The sequence below is a fragment of the Bubalus bubalis genome, chromosome 13, assembly GCF_019923935.1.
Source record: "Bubalus bubalis isolate 160015118507 breed Murrah chromosome 13, NDDB_SH_1, whole genome shotgun sequence".
In the NCBI taxonomy this organism is placed as follows: Eukaryota; Metazoa; Chordata; class Mammalia; order Artiodactyla; family Bovidae; genus Bubalus; species Bubalus bubalis.
Window position 1 is genome coordinate 34,270,239 of NC_059169.1, and position 17,486 is coordinate 34,287,724.

The 17,486-nt window shown below is 38.0% G+C and overlaps 1 long non-coding RNA gene across 3 annotated transcripts in view; it reads right to left on the reverse strand.

Moving 5' to 3' along the window:
* The window catches only part of LOC112578424, a 31,408-nt gene extending 21,369 nt beyond the window's left edge, over window positions 1–10,039 (reverse strand). For all 3 annotated transcript variants that reach the window (XR_006544030.2, XR_006544032.2, XR_006544031.2), the window contains exon 1: window positions 9,660–10,039. This is a non-coding gene — a long non-coding RNA (uncharacterized LOC112578424). The remainder of the gene's footprint in view (window positions 1–9,659) is intronic.
* Window positions 10,040–17,486: the final 7,447 nt, after the last annotated feature.

Sequence of the window (17,486 nt, forward strand, 5' to 3'; positions counted from 1 at the left end):
AATCATTTTCTTTTGTTATTTTTTGTTCTTGAGGTCGTGTCCACTCTTTTGAGATCCCATGGACTGTAGCCCGCCAGCCTCCTCTGGCCATGGGATTTTCTAGGCAAGAATACTGAGTGAGTTGCCATTTACTTTTCCAGGGGATCTTCTCAACCCAGGGATCCAACCCAATTCTCCCACATTGTAAGCGGATTCTTTATCAGTGAGCCACCAGGGGAGCACAGTCATTTTCCTTAACTCTCCCGAATGAGGGAGAAGAGGCTATTTGGTTCCACTACATAGATTCCTATGCGGACATCCACCCTACCCAACATTCCAACCCAAGCTGGTCTACCTAAGAAGAAAATAGAGGACTCAGAATGGAGCAGAAATTTCCTAGCTAGGTCTGTCTTTTACTGTTCTTTAGACATAGTCCAGCTCCAGGGCTAGGGCTTCCCAGGTGGCGCTGGTGGTAAAGAACTTCCCAGCGAATGCAGGAGACATATAAGAGATGTGGGTTTGATCCCTGGGTAGGGAAGATCTCCTGGAGGAGGAAATGGCAACCCATTCCACTATTCTTGCCTTGAGAATCCTATGGACAGAGGAGCCTGGCAGGCTGCAGTCCATAGGGTCGCAAAGAGTCACACACAACTGAAGCAACTTGGCAGCAGCTGCTCCAGGGTTACTGCTGATCATTTCTGACAGAAAACACTGAATAAAGACATCCTCGCAAGCTGCCCACCACACCCTCTGCAGGCTATAAGGCACCTTTGCTTAACAGACTTGTAAACACTAGCAAACAACTCTTTCTAAAAACAAAATTATAGGTTCAGAGAGTTTTAACCTCTCAATCTTCTTTATCAAACTTCATAAGGAATAGGAGGTAAGAGGAAATGGAAAAGAATGTACAAAAGAAAATCTCATCTCCACCATCAAAACTGTGTCAGAGGACTTTGTTGAAATACTTGAGATAGAGGCAGAAAAGAAGATAATTAGCTAGGTAGCTAGATAGATGGATAATAGCTTGACAGATAATTGAAAGCAAAAAAATAATAGTAAAGGCAGACAAAATGTAGGGAAGAAAAGGAGTGAAAATGATAAAGCTCATTCATCAAGAAAAGAAATAAGAAAGAATGCTTCACTTCAGTCATGTCCAACTCTGAAACCCCATGGACTGTAGCCTGCCAGACACCTTTGTCCATTGGAGTTTTCCAGGCAAGAATACTGGAGTGGATAGGCATTTCCTACCCCCAGGGGTTCTTCCCCACTGACCCAGGGATCAAACTCACATTCATCAAAAGGAATGTGCAAATAAGGGAGGAGATGGAGTGTAGATTAAGGCAAGCTAATATTACTCACAAGCCCGTGCATGGCATACCCATCCAAGCCTTACACACTGTGAGGAATATATGGTATTTGTTAGCTCATTACTGGTTAAGCACGAAAGTACTGGCTTTTTAAAATAAATCATATTCCCCATCTGTTGTGAGGTGGTTTTTTTTTTGACATTTTCTATTTTTTTAAATTGCTTTCAGTTTAATTTTTAGTATCTAGTGAGCCTTCTTTAGCTAGATCAACACATAAAGTTTAAACTATAACTAACATTATCTTGTCGGTTATAGTCTCTGTCATTGTAATGCACACAGAACTATGGAATAAAAAGAAAGACTAAAAAGAAGTTTAAAATGTGAACATGAATTATCATTTTCTTTTTCAAGTAAAATCTTGATGAGTAACTCTCTGTCAAAACAATGCATTGAAACATGAAGAAAACTGTCAAATTAAAAGCAAATGAGTATAATAAATGGAGAAAAATAGACTATGGCATGAATAATTCTGGGGAGAATAAAAAGCAATGAGGATAACTTTCAATACAGCATCCACTTAATTGTAACAGCAGAAAGAAAAACAGGTCAGGAAATGTATATGAGGATAAGTAGATTCCTTTTAAAGCTTCCTTAATAGCTCCACTGAAAAATAGTTTTAAATTCTTATATATGACTTTAAAATGAGTGTTGACCAAAATTCTCATCCCTAAAGACAAGCTATTTTTACTAGGCAATTAAATCTTGCCTTTATTGCAAAAGACTATTTTCTAAATCCCCCTGTTTGTGTTCAATTCGCCATATACAATTGCAGATTTGAACCTAAAAGAGTATATTTTAATAGCAAATGTATCATAAGGGTGAGGCAAAGTGTTCATTAGTTTTCAATTTCAAAATATTTCTCCCTTTTGATATTCATTTTGCCTCCTTTGATTTAAAAAAGTAGTTATATTTAAGGCCTGGAATAATGATAAGGAAACAGAAAGGGAAAGGATGGGTTTTTTATTATTTTATAACTTAATATATGTTGTTGAGATTTATAAACTGTCTTGGTTTAAAAGTAACAGAAATAATTTGATGATGGTTTTCCACTTACTAGTTATCTGGATGTGCCTGAAAATAAACACCTCCAGTGAAAAGACGGTGGTGGTGACTTTTAATGGCAAGCCTAGACTGGGATAGCAGTGAAAAATTTTGGGTAAGCACAATTGCCTAAATGAAGCCTAAAAAAGTATTAATTTCATTCAAAATGTCAGCTTGAGCAATGTCAAATCCTTCTAGATGATAGAAAATATACTTAAATGAATAAACATAGCATGTACAAAGATAAAATGAGAAATCTCCATAGATCAAAAACTACATAGAATTCCTAAGTGATGACACCATAATAGGGATAAAAGAAATGGGAAAACATAAAACAGGAAATACAGGGTAGAAGACAGACTAAAGTGTAGGTGCCCCAGACCTGGGAACAGGGGAGACCTCATGAGAGAACTTGCCAGGACAGCAGAGAGATTCATCTTTGTGCCACTGCCCTCCCTCCAGGGAGCAACTGGTCAACCTGAAAGATGGAAGATAGGTAGGTGCTGTGTGTTAAACAGGTGACACAGCCCTAGGTGGCTGTCAGTACTTAAGGGCAACAGAAAATACCCAGAACAAGAAAACCAGCCCCTAAAGAAATACGTGTCTCTTTAAATTTAATTGAAAACACAATAGAATACAAGTCTTAGCAGAAGCTCACAACGCATCCATCAAGCACTTTGCACAAATGCTTGCAGACAAATAAAAACACACAATCAAGAATCACATCACCGAAGAATGAAATAAAGCCATGCAGTGAAGTAGACACAAAACTCAACCAACAGAATAATCTACACTGGAGGAAACAGAGGTGCTAAAACAATCAGAAAAAGACTCTAAAATCAGTATATTCCTAGAAAGGTAAGAAAAATTATTTTACTTATACAAGGAGAATAAGCTGTTATAAAAATGAAATGAGAAAAGGAATCAATCGACCTCCCTTTCTAGAAGGAACCAATTTAATAGCTGACTCCAAATCAACTACTGAATGATTCCTTAAATTACCCATTAGTTCTACTCCACAAAGTTTCTCAAGTTTTCATGAGCTTAAGGTCTTCACATCATTTTGTTTTAATTCAGCAGCCTTCTGTACCAGGAAAAAACAAAACAAAAACGAGTAGAACCGAAAAAGCAGGTCACAGAGTTTTTCACCATCACCCCTAATAACATCATAGTCTTACATCCCTGAGGTGGTACCAACTTCTTTATTACCAGAGAACAAATGCTTTAAAATTCACCTTTACATATTGTTGTTGTTCAGTCGCTAAGTTGTATATAACTCTTTGTAACCCTTCACAGCTCTGTATTATGCTTGATCAAATGAGCTATTTATGAAAGTCCAAAAACATATACGTACAGTACAATACCTTGATTGCCTATCCTAGGCTGAATTTTATTTCATTTTTGTAGGTAAGAGACTCACAAAATCCCTTTCAATAGCTATTTCCTGAGAAAACCAGCTTTGCATATCCCTGATTTAAGTGCTTTGTCAAATCATTTCCTCTAATGAATATGAAGAACTGCTGAAGGCAATGACATTCAGCTCAGCAATTCTAACTTTCAGAGGAGTCAACATTCCAAATGTATTTGTGTCATTAAGAAAAGAAATAGAGACCATCAATCAGACTTTCAGGTTGTGTTTTAATCAGAACACATTCAGGAAACAGTCTGAAAAGCCAGAACTTTGAATGCCCCTGTTCAAGAAGGTTTTTTTCTTATCTGATTTGCAGCCCACAGAGGAAGAACAAATACTGGCAATGCTTTCTATTTAATTTAGTATAAGTTCATAAAACAAATTGCCCAGATAATTGGACATGTCTTCAATTCTGCACTACATTTTCCATAGATGTAAACCAGATTTATAACTTAGAAGTACAGCAATAAATGAGCATAGCTTGTAATAGACTTGCGCCAAGTCTTATGTCAAAGTGAAATAAAAAATGAGACTGACCACTTTGAGTAATTAAATCTGTCAGCTCAGTTAACTCCTTCTAAAAGATGAACGAGAACACTAAGGTCTGCAAAAAAAAAAAAAAATGTTGAATGATATCTACTAGCACAAATATACACAAGCAAGAAATAGATGTTTTAGTAGCTTTTCTAAAAATAAACTTATCATCCTAAATTCTGTAAATGATTTTTTTGTTATTCCTTTTTTATCCCCTTTAGAGAACTGAAAACCCACTCACACATGGAAACTACTATCTTGAAGCTAAATTCCCATTTTCCTCTGAGGAGTTTTTCCACCCCTGCTTAAATCAGAGTTGGCAATTATGCCTTTTGAGACTGAACCGTCTGGTCACCATTTGTCTAGTTTCTCATCCAAAAAAAAAAAAGAGAGAGAGAGAGAACAAAAATATTCTGTTGGAAAATACAAGGTGTTTTTCAGGTTCATCTCTTGGTCCTGCAATAACTAAACGCATCTAGTTGTTACAAGGCAAAACTCAAGCCAACAGGTGTCCTTTCATTGAATTCTTCCTTGTTCTGGTCAAGAAAGGGGAAGGACATTAATAGTGATGAAACAGAGAACGCAGAATTCCCACCTGCAAAGACCTTCCTAAGTCCACATACTTCTCTGGGCTATTTGCCAAAGACAACGTTCCAGAGAAAGTAAGTTTAAATAATAACCTCTTCCAGGAATGGGAAAGGATATGTGCGGATCAACTGGTATTAGTAACACAGTTTCAGGATTTTTTTTTTTTTTAAAGAAGGAAGACTTACTTATTTTGGAAGAAAGAACTATTTTTTCCCAAAATTTCTCTTTGTGTTTGTATTTAAGTAAATTGTTTTACTATTTTTCATATATCCAGTTTACCCCCATACAAGAGTATTATCTTCCCTCTGCTTCTCTTCCTGTCCTTACTGAGTAACAGAAGCATTGTTCACCATCTGGACAAACTAGAAACCAGGTAATCACTCTTGGTTCCTTTCTCTCTTCCCTCTGAATCTAATTAATGATGAAGACCTGATCAGTTCAGTTCAGTTCAGTCACTCAGTCGATTCCAACTCCTTGAGTCCCCATGGACTGCAGCATGCCAGGTTTCCCTGTCCATCACCAAAGCTCGGAGCTTGCTCAAACTCACGTCCGTTGAGTCGGTGATGCCATCCAACCATCTCATCCTCTGTCGTCCGCTTCTCCTCCCGCCTTCAATCTTTCCCAGCATCAGGGTCTTTTCCGATGAGTCGGTTCTTCGCATCAGGTGGCTAAAGTATTGGAGTTTCTGCCTTAGCATCAGTCCTTCCAATGAATATTCATGGTTGATTTCCTTTAGGATTGACTGGTTTGAGCTCCTTGCAGTCCAAGGGACTCTCAAGAGTCTTCTCCAACACCACAGTTCAAAAGCATCAATTCTTTGATGCTCAGCTTTCTTTATAGTCCAACTCTCACATCAATACATGAGTACTGGAAAAACCATAGCTCTGACTAGATGGACCTTTGTTGGCAAAGTAATGTCTCTGCTTTTTAATATGCTGTCTATGTTGGTCATAATTTTTCTTCCAAGGAGTAAGCGTCTTGTAATTTCATGGCTGCAATCACCATCTGCAGTGATTTTGGAGCCCCCCAAAATAAAGTCTGACACTGTTTCCACTGTTTCCCTATCTATTTCCCATGAAGTGATGGGACCAGATGCCATGATCTTAGTTTTCTGAATGTTGAGTTTTAAGCCAACTTTTTCACTTTCCTCTTTCACTTTCATCAAGAGGCTCTTCACTATATGCCATAAGGGTGGTGTCATCTGCATATCTGAGGTTATTGATATTTCTCCCGGCAATCTTGATTCCAGCTTGTGCTTCCTCCAGCCCAGTGTTTCTCATGATGTACTCTGCATATAAGTTAAATAAGCAGGGTGACAATATACAGCCTTGACATACTCCTTTCCCAATTTGGAGCCAGCCTGTTGTTCCATGTCCAGTTCTAAGAACCCCAGTTCCATGTCTAGTTCTGAGAATCCATGAACAGTATGAGGACCTGATAGCTCCAGCTATTAAGTATTTCTCTATTATTTCCACTTTTATTACAACTGCTACTCATTTTTCTGTCTAAATGCTCGGTCTTTTCCAGTTCACCCTTCAAGGTGCTGCCAGAGATCTTTCCCAAAGCAAGTCCAATCACGTCTGTCTCCCTCATAAAATCTTTAAGTGACTCTCCAATCCCTGTGCTAAAAATGCAAACTGCTTGACTTAGCATAGAGAAGATCCTTCAAACACCTTTCTTTGATCTCATCTCCTACCACTTCCTAAAAATCTGCAGTGCTTATGCTGTAGTTTCCAAAACAACCCATGCCCTTCTATAATCTATGCTGTTGCACATTTTCTTCTACCTGAAATAATTCCTCCACTGATTTATTGTTAAGAACTCAGTCATACTTAGATTGGAATCAAGCATGACTTCTGAAACCTTACTTTACTCTCCACCGCAACACTTAACATCCCATCTCTGTGAAAAGTGATCGCATAGCAGTACCATTGTTACATGTTCTTGTATCTCTGACTGTCTGGACTTCTGAAGAGTAAGGAGTATATGTTTTTCCTCTTCAATGTCTTGACACCCACCAGAAAATAAATACTATACAGTGAATAAGTTAAGCAGTGAATGAGTGGTAAGATAGATAACTGTCTTAGGTAGTGAAATCTCTGTCCCAACTGTGGTCAACACAATACAGTTTTCACCTTCTTAGGTTAAATGGAATTGAATAACTGGGCCAGTTTTGACAAATCACTACAATGGATTAGATATCTCTTGAATCTGAGTTCATGAGTCAATGCAGTGAAATAGTCCCACTGATTTTTTAATTAACATAGTTTGCTTTTTTTCTGAAATTGATTCTGCACTACACTGTTCCCTTCTGGATTATTTTCTGTAATGTTTCTTATATTCTATTTTTAATTTGTTTACTTAGCTTTCTCTATTGGCTTTAAAATGCAGCATTGGATGTAACTGTCAATATATCTTTCAATTTCTTTATCATTTATCTAATGGAATTACATGGCATTAAACACTCAATAAATATCTTTCTATGTTAATTTGAAAGTGCATATTTAGAAATAGAATCAAAGGAAAAGAAACATGAATATTATCTTTCTATTCTGATTACTTAATTTCAGAAAATGTCACCAACCACCTTCTCTTCACATCAATCTTTTTGCTTTGCTTTCATTTTTTATTCTATGCAATAGGAACTTTATATATATTCTATATGGAGAGATAAGTGGCATAAAAATACATACATTTCTTGGGGAAAAATAATTTATATAAATTTTTAAAAGAAATTAATGTAGTCTGAACTGCTCATTAGGAGGAAAACTATTTGGAAAAGCAGTACTTTTTTTTCCTCTTACCTCATATTTTGTTTGTTTTTTAATGTTTAACTGAGGCCTTATTTGGGCACATATTCCATTAGTTTGAATAAGTCTGGTTAGCCATCCGGCAAACTGATACTTCTTCAATTTCTTTTGCCATATAGTGATTTCCTATAAAACCCACTCACTGTGTAGACAATTTTAACTCATGTAGGAAGTACTCAAACCTCAGAATTCATCTTACAAGGATGGAGGCAGTTCTTCAATGCTAATTTACATGTTGTTTATTCTCTTCTACTAGCATACTGGCTGAAGCCATACTGACATCACTTGATACAGATATTTTCATCTTTGCCTTGGTTTTGATATTTACTATTAAGCCTACTTCTTTGACTCAACAGTTACTTATTTTTTGAAATTATTACATATTTAACCAAGTTCTTGAAAATGAGGAGCACTCCATTTTTCCAATGGTTTTAACTCTCATTTACTTTTATTATTTGTTTAATATATGTTTAGTGTTTCTGCTATAGAATGAGCAAATTCAACTAATTCACCCCACAACTAGCATGCTGTTTCTAATCTGAATTCACATTAGAACTCTGAACCTACTCTTACTTGTGGCAAGATTGATTTTTTCACTCCCTCACCTCACATATGAAGGTCATTACAAAGTTGATGAGGATAATCAAGTCATACTGGAAAGAATGTTTTGGACCGTGAATATGCAGCTGCAATGAGGAGATATTTTGGCATTCCCAGCATTATAAAAGTTAGAATGATTAATAAGAAAAAAGTATGAAATTGATCTACTGAGAATACTGTAATCCCTTCATGGTTATTAAGAGATGTGTGAAGCACATTAAAATAGATGTAGATTATTTGTTACTAAAGGCATTCATGATTCAATTTTATCACCTTTATAAATTTATCTTGCTTTTTTTGCACTTCACAAAACATTCAGAAGTTATGACTTCCATGCTTAGATCAGTGTTTTTATTTTTTTCTTTCTCTTATACATTTTATTCATCATTCTAAACAATTCATAATGAAAAATTGTTCAACTTATAAAATGTCACCAAGATAAATTTTTTTCATTTTCTTTCTCTTTTCTCCCCCTCTTTCTTTTTTTAAAATTTATATTGGAGTACAGTGCTTTACAATGTTGTGTTAGTTTCCACACAACAGCAGTTTATACAGCAAAGTGAATCAGGTATATGTATACATATATCCCCTTTTTTTTGTATTTCCTTCCCAATTTAGGTCACCACAGAGCACTGAGTAGAGTTCCCTGTTCTATATAGTAGGCTCTCATTAATTACCTATTTTATACATGTGTGTGTATATCAATCCCAATCTCCCAATTCATCCCATCCAACCCTTTCCAAACCTTTGGTATCAATATGTTAGATAGTTTAAAATAATGCTGTATCTTAAAGAGGTTGTCTCAAAAAAACATATATTCCAAGTTGTCTAAATTATACAGCAAAATGAACACATGCTTACCTGTGTTACCTTATGACACCCTACCAGAGTATCAGTGGGTTTTTAAGGCAGTAAGTGACAAATACAAATGTCACACAAGAAAAGACAACAGCCACACATTTTTGAAAGCTTGAAAGCTAATAGACATGTATTTTAGTAATTGCCTTAGACGGGAGAAAGGTAAATGCCAAGACAGTCATAGAGAAAGTTTAGAAGCAAAATGATGTGTACTGCAAAACTCAGAAATCCTCCAGAACTGACAGTCCCAGCCATCCACAAACCTGAATATAAATCGGAGTTAAATACAGAAGGATTTTGTTGAATGCAATAGAGAAACCAATCCCTAACTGCATCCCAGATGGCTAGCCACCTTCTCTTCCCTTGTGCGAGGATGAGGCTTACCTTCTACAGAGGAGGAGTTAGAGTGATGCTAGGGTGGAGAACACAGCCCAGCTAGAACCACAAGAGCTCCCTGATATCGCCCCTTACCTGATAACAGCCTGTATCAGACCCTCCGGATAAGTGGGTGGGTAATTCTTCTCCAGGGAATCTAACCAGATTAAGAGAAAAGACCTGAAAATCACTAACAGTCAGGAGTTTAATGACCAAATAGTAGGGCCCACCAAATAGCAGATCACCCAAGAAGGTACACCAGTTGACAAGCCCATAAGTTTCTAATCAGATATTTAGTGACTCATTCCTAAATATTTATGGGCAGCCAAGTGTCCCCAGATATTTGAAGAAAACCTCTAACATGAAAGATAGACCAAACAGAAATAACAAATTTGGAGAAAACAGAGTTATGGAAGCAGAAAAAAATTGTGTGTCTGCATTTAACATGTAGTACCCCAGAGACAGGAAAGCTTACTTCAGTGGAAAAAAAACCATGATGTTAAAAAATAAATAAATATCCATACACACAGAGGAAATCTTTTGGAAATTAGAATTTGCTCAGTCATGTCCAACTCTTTGCAACCCCATGGGTCGTAGCTCACCAGGCTCTTCCGTCCATGGGATTTTCCCAGCAAGAATATGAGAGTGGGTTGTCATTTCCTCTCCAGGGGATCCTCCCCACTCATGGATTAAACCCATGTTTCCTGTGTCTCCTGTATTGCAGGCAGATTCTTTACCACTGAGTCACATGGGATCCCTGTTTGAAAATTAGAACATAATGTCAGAAAAGAAGAAAAAAGCAGCTAGAAAATGTTGAAATTAACTTAAAGAAATCTCTAAGATATTAGAATAAAAAGTCAAAATGTAGAAAATTTTAAAAAAGTAGAGCCCCCACCTCACAGCTTCATTATATGAATAATATGAAAATCAGAAAGAACAGAAGAAATTACAGTAAGGAGATTACTAAGGAAATAACAAATGTTTCAAAACTGAAATTCATAGTGAAAAGTCCATGGAATGCCTAACACAAGTGGGAGAATACCCACATCAATGCATATCACTTTAGGAAGCAGAACACTGGGGCAAAACTTCCAGAGGGGAGAAAGAATGGCATCCAACCTGTCAGCAGCAATGCAAGACAAACAAACACACAGATAAATAAAACAATATCTTCAAAGTTATGAATGAATATTATTGCTATCTTATGTTTTTACAGAAGCCAAACAGTGTAAGAGTAGAATAAAGATAATTCATACTTACAAGGTATCTCAAATTTGGTTTCCCATGAGCTCTTTCTCAGGAAATTATTAGAAAATATGTCATGAATATTAGGGTGTAAATCAAGAAAAAGACAGACATAAACCTACACATAGGGAATCCAATGCAGGTGAAATACGATGGAATTTCTAGGATGATGGTGAAAGGAGAGCCCAACACAACAATAGCTATACAAAGGACCAGGAGGGTAGTAAGCCCAAAGGGGACCAACAGGAAAAAGCTCTCCTGGGACGATAGCTTCAGGAAGATAAAAGGAATAGAAATACCTAAATGTTTAAATAATTAAGACATTTACACTTTGGCAGTGGAGGTGTCACTCCACTAGTTGAGCCAGTGGAGGCGATGGAATTCCAGTGGAGCTATTTCAAATCCTGGAAGATGATGCTGTGAAAGTGCTGCACTCAACATGTCAGCACATTTGAAAAACTCAGCAGTGGCCACAAGACTGGAAAAGGTCAGTTTTCATTCCAATCCCAAAGAAAGGCAAAGACAAAGAATGCTCAAACTACCGCACAATTGCACTCATCTCACACGCTAGTAAAGTAATGCTCAAAATTCTCCAAGCCAGGCTTCAGCAATATGTGAACCGTGAACTTCCAGATGTTCAAGCTGGATTTAGAAAAGGCAGAGGAACCAAAGATCAAATTGCCAACATCCGCTGAATCATCGAAAAAGCGAGAGAGTTCCAGAAAAACATCTACTTCTGCTTTATTAACTATACCAAAGCCTTTGACTGTGTGGATCACAATAAACTGTGAAAAATTCTTAAAGAGATGGGAATACCAGACCACCTTACCAGCCTCCTGAGAAATCTGTATGCAGGTCAAGAGGTAACAGTTAGAACTGGACATAGAACAACAGACTGGTTCCAAATTGGGAAGGGAGTATGTCAAGGCTGTATGTTGTCACCCTGCTTATTTAACTTATATGCAGAGTACATCATGAGAAACGCTGGGCTGGATGAAGCACAAGCTGGAATCCAGATTTCCAGGAGAAATATAAATAACCTCAGATATGCAGATGATACCACCCTTATGGCAGAAAGGAAAGAAGAACTAAAGAGCCTTTTGATGAAAGTGAAAGAGGAGAGTGAAAAAGTTGGCTTAATACTCAACATTCAGAAAACTAAGATCATGGCATCTGGTCTCATCACTTCATGGCAAATAGATTGGGGAAAAAATTGAAACAGTGACAGACTTTATTTTTGGGGGCTCCAGAATCACTGCAGATGGTGACTGTAGCCATGAAATTAAAAGATGCTTGCTCCTTGGAAGAAAAGCTAATGACCAACCTAGACAGCATATTGAAAAGCAGAGACATTACTTTGCCAACAAAGGTCCATCTAGTCAAAGCTGTGGTTTTTCCAGTAGTCATGTATGGATGTAAGAGTTGGACTATAAAGAAAGCTAAGCACCAAAGAATTGATGTGAATTGTGGTATCGGAGAAGACTCTTGGGAGTCTCTTGGACTGCAAGGACATCCAACCAGTGTATCCAAAAGGAAATCAGTCCTGAATATTCATTGGAAGGACAGAAGCTGAAACTCCAATCCTTTGGTCACCTGCTGTGAAGAACTGACTCACTAGAAAAGACCCTGATGCTGGGAAAAATTGAAGTTGGGAGGAGAGGGGACGACAAAGGATGAGATGGTTGGATGGCATCACTGACTCCATGGACATGAGTTTGAGTAGGCTTCGGGAGTTGGTGATGGACAGGGAAACCTGGCATGCTGCAGTCCATGGGGTCACAAGTTGGACACAACTGAGCGACTGAACTGACTGACTGACTGACACTCTGGCAGAGTTTGGGGATGAATCAGTGATAGATATGTAGAAAATAAAGCAAACAACATACACACACACACATCACAATTTTTAATTCAAAAAAGTATCCAAGAAAGAAAATATGAACATAATAACTTATATGGGTTACAAGAAAAATGGTTACACTCACAATAACATAAGGACTGATTATTGATCAAATAAGCAAAAATAAACATTGGACAATGTTGGAAGAAACTGAAGGAGATTGGAAATATAAAAGAATTAAATATTAATCCTTCTTTGTGGTAAGTGAATACTGCTGCTGCTGCTAAGTCACTTCAGTCGTGTCCGACTCTGTGCGACCCAATAGACGGCAGACCACCAGGCTCCACCGTCCCTGGGATTCTCCAGGCAAGAACACTGGAGTGGGTTGCCATTTCCTTCTCCAATGCATGAAAGTGAAAAGTGAAAGTGAAGTCGCTCAGTTGTGTCTGACTCTTGATACCCCATGGACTGCAGCCTATCAGGCTCCTCTGTCCATGGGATTTTCCAGGCAAGAGTACTGGAGTAGGTTGCCACTGCCTTCTCTAGTAAGTGAATACATAATGTCTAAAATTGGAAAAATAAATTATCAAAGTAGCTTAAGAGTATTTTTTTTTTTGAAATATACAGGTAAAATACCAAAGAAATGGATAAAAGATTTGAAAATGATTGGGAGAGGTTAAAAAAAAAAAAAAAAGGAGAGGATATTAGATAATGTTTTCATTTAAAAAAAAAAAAAGACAAAAATCCCCAAATAAAATTTTTTAGAAAAACTGGAATGTAAATTTTTATAAAAGTTTACATTTATTTATTTATTTATTTACCAATTAGTATATTTATTTATAAAGTGGGCTTCCCTGACAGCTCAGTGGTAAAGAATCTGTTTGCAATACAGGAGACACAGGAGATGTGGGTTTGATCCCTGGGTCAGGACAATCCCCTAAAGGAGAAAATGGTAACCCCATCCAGTATTCTTTCCTGGAGAATTCCACGGACAGAGGAGCCTGGCGGGCTACAGTCCATGGGGTCGCAAAGAGTTGGTCGTGACTGGTCATTAAGAAATGAATTTTTTTTAAGAAATGAAGTGCCATATTGGAACAAGATTGGAACATATTCTGAGCTTAAAGAAAGAAGCTCTAGCTTAAAATTAACCAGGTGTGTGGCTATTGAGTATGGAGGTTGATGAAATAATGGGCAGTGATAGTAACTGAAACAGAATATATACAAAAAAGAGAAGTATGAGGTTTGGAGCAGATGGATGAATCAGCAATAATCAGCTGATGTGTGTTGAGCACTTTTATACATATCTTACAAAATGTTCTCAGAAAAGGCTCCCTTAAAGAGGCTTAGATTTTTTAAAGAGAGTCTGCATTGACCATATCACCTGTCTTTAATATAGGATGTTGTCCTAGTTTTCTCCTCAAAGCTAATTTTACCCCTGATAGGAGCTTGGTCCTACAATCGTATCCTCTTTCTGTATAAGTTTTTACTCCTTATTTTGCCTCTTAATTTATAGACTTCAAACATGCTCAGAATTGCTCTCCTATTTTATGATTAATTAATCCAAAAAAATCCAAAAAGTCAGGCCCTCCCTTGTCAGCTCCATTAATTACTTCTGCATGTTATACTAGTTCTCCCCTTGATAACCTGGTCTTTGAAAGAATGATTTGAAATTGTCGTTTCCATTGTCTCACATTTACTTCCTCAAATGACTTAAAACAATTTACTATCCTCCCCACAGCCCAGTAAATGTTCCATAAGTGTCACTCTTCTCTAACAGGTTGCTTCAGCCTTGTTCCACTGACCTAAGTTCACTCCCTGCCATTGCTAACCTGTCTGCTACTCTCTACCTCACTTCTCTGCTGCTGCTGCTAAGTCACTTCAGTTGTGTCCAACTCTGTGCGACCCCAGAGATGGCAGCCCACCAGGCTCCCCCGTCCCTGGGATTCTCCAGGCAAGAACACTGGAGTGGGTTGCCATTTCCTTCTCCAATGCATGAAAGGGAAAAGTGAAAGTGAAGTCGCTCAGTCGTTCCCGACTCTTAGTGACCCCATGGACTTCAGCCTACCAGGCGCCTCTGTCCATGGATTTTCCAGGCAAGAGTACTGGAGTGGGGTGCCATTGCCTTCTCAGCCTCACTTCTCTAAATATCCCCTAGTCTCTTCTGCTCACTCCACAATAAGTTTTTCAAACTTATTGGAGTACAATTGCTTTATAATGTTGGGTTCGTTTCTGCTATAAAACAAAGTGAATCAGCTCACTTTGTGAGGTATGTCTGTACCCCTTCCCATTTAAACCACCCTCCCAAACCCCATCCCACCTTTCTAAATCATCACAGAGCACTGAGCTGAGTTCCCAGTGTTACACAGCAGCTTCCCACTAGCTATCTGTTTTACACACGGTAGTGTGTACACATCAATGCTACTCACTCAATACTTTAACTTCTTAAAGCTTGGAATCCCTACAACTTAGTCTTCAGATGTCTCCTCTTCTCTATAGACATTCCCTAACATTCTCATCCACAACATTAGCTGAAATAGGTGCCCAGACACCTACCATACCTCCTTTATTGGAGCTCTGCAACGCTATGGACTGCAGTCCGCCAGGCTCCTCTGTCCATGGGGATTCTCCAGGGAAGAATACTGGAGTGGGTTGCCATGCCCTCCTCCAGGGGATCTTCTCGACCCAGGAATCAAACCCAGGTCTCCCAGCATTACTATCTGAACCACCTGCAAAGCCCAGGAATTGGACACACAGTTCTCCAAATCTCTATGTCCTCCTGGGTTTCCTTTTTTTTCTTTTGAAAACCACCAGGATTCACATGGAAATAAAGGACCAAACCTGGGAATAATCTTGGTCTCCTGCTTCATCCTTAGCCCCTCTTCAGTCACTTATAATTATCTATTGTTATTCCTTGTTCTTTTACTTTTCAGGGGCCTTCTTTTATTCATTGCTGTCTTTTTTTCAGAGTCTCATCTTACCAGCACTTTTACAGACAGTGTTAATACTCTCTCCCAGGATCATTCCTCAGGTCACCCCATTTTAATTCATCTTCTACACTGCTATCTGGGTTATTTAACCTCAGATACCAAACTTGTTATTTTAGTCAATGACTTGAAACCTTTCAATAGCTTCCTGTACTTGCAGAACAAATTCCAAACCTATTATAGCACATGACCTTCCATGATTTGGTAACTTGCTACTTATCCCATCTTCTCTCCTGTTGTACTGCCCTTGCTGTCTACGCTTTAACCATAATACATTTCATCCAGCTTCTGGATCACACATCTGTACTTCCATTCAGATTGTGTCATCTGTCTGAAATTGCATTCCCCCTTCCTTCCCTGTTTCCTTGGTGGCTCAGATGGTAAAGAATCTGCCCACAATGCAGGAGACCTGAATTCAATCCCTGGGTTGTTAAGATACACTGGAGAAGGGAATGGCACCCTACTGCAGTATTCCTTGCCTGGAGAATCTCACGGACAGAGGAGCCTGGCAAACTACAGTCCATGGGGTCACAAAGAGTCAGACGTGACTGAGCAACTAACACTTCCTTCCCTACCTCCACACTCAACAGTGAATGTCTACAATTAAGGTGCTTCTTCTAAACCAACCTTCCTATGAAGCCTTATTAAACTCTCCAACTACAGTTAACCACTTCTTCATCACACCTCTGCTTATATCTCTGCATAACTATATTTTTAGCAAAAAAAAAAAAAGTTTGCATTTCTACATCAGACTGTGAGCTCCTTTCAGACAGAATTTATGTCTATTTGTTTTATAACACCAATGTTTCAGAGTTCCTAGAGGATAGTAGGTGTTTGCCCTAGGAAACTCATAAAGCTGTAACTATCCTCTATACAACCAAACAGTGGACTAGGAAAAGCCACTCTACACATTTCTTTATATGGAGGTTACTGTGCTTTGAGTTATGTGATAGTAAAGCCCAAGCACAATTGAATGGACCAATGATAAGCCATCTCTAGGTTAGACATAGAAGAAGCTGTCTCCCATGGCAGTCTGGAGAACACCAAGTAGAAAAATTGTTTTATGTTGCATTTGGAATATATAATCCAATTGCCTCTGGGTGTTATATATAAAACCAAAGCAGAAGAAGCAGCCATAGTCAAAGTAGTTAACAATGAAAGAGGAAGGAGCTTCTAAGGAATGACAAGATGATGGTATGCTGTTGGATGACAAGTGATGTTATTGATGCTGAAAGGGCTGCTATATACTATAATTTGATCAGGGTAAATGACATTCAGATTCTTCATGGAGCCTGGTTATGCTGTAGTTGAGACAGCATGGATGGCATACTTTGAATATATTCCATGATCACAGATGGTTACAGAAATTTCATAGACTGGACTTAGACTACAAAATTCAAACTTTATAGGATTTAAACTAATTTATTACCAGAGTTGCATAATTTGCACCTTAGAGGTACAACATTTATTTGATGGGGGAAAAAAAAAAAAACCACCATCAAATGCCTAACTCACATATTTTGTAATAGCTCTACCTTCTATAAGGTCATATAAATCAGGCCAACATTTACTGCTCACCTTCAGACTGATTTTAAATCAGTCTTGAACTTGGGACTTTAATTCCCCAATTTCTAGTCCATATTCCCTTTCACATACACATTTAGGTCCTCTCTTTTTTCTCTAGTCCATAAATATGGGGTCCAAATACAGGTGATACATGATAAAGGAAGCCTCAGCATAGCCAAAAATAAATTAATTTTTTAATCTATTTAAAAAAAAGAACCCTAGAGTCATGGAACAGTAAATGTAGAGGAGACCTTTGAAACCATCTAGTCAACATTCCTTTGTTTTACA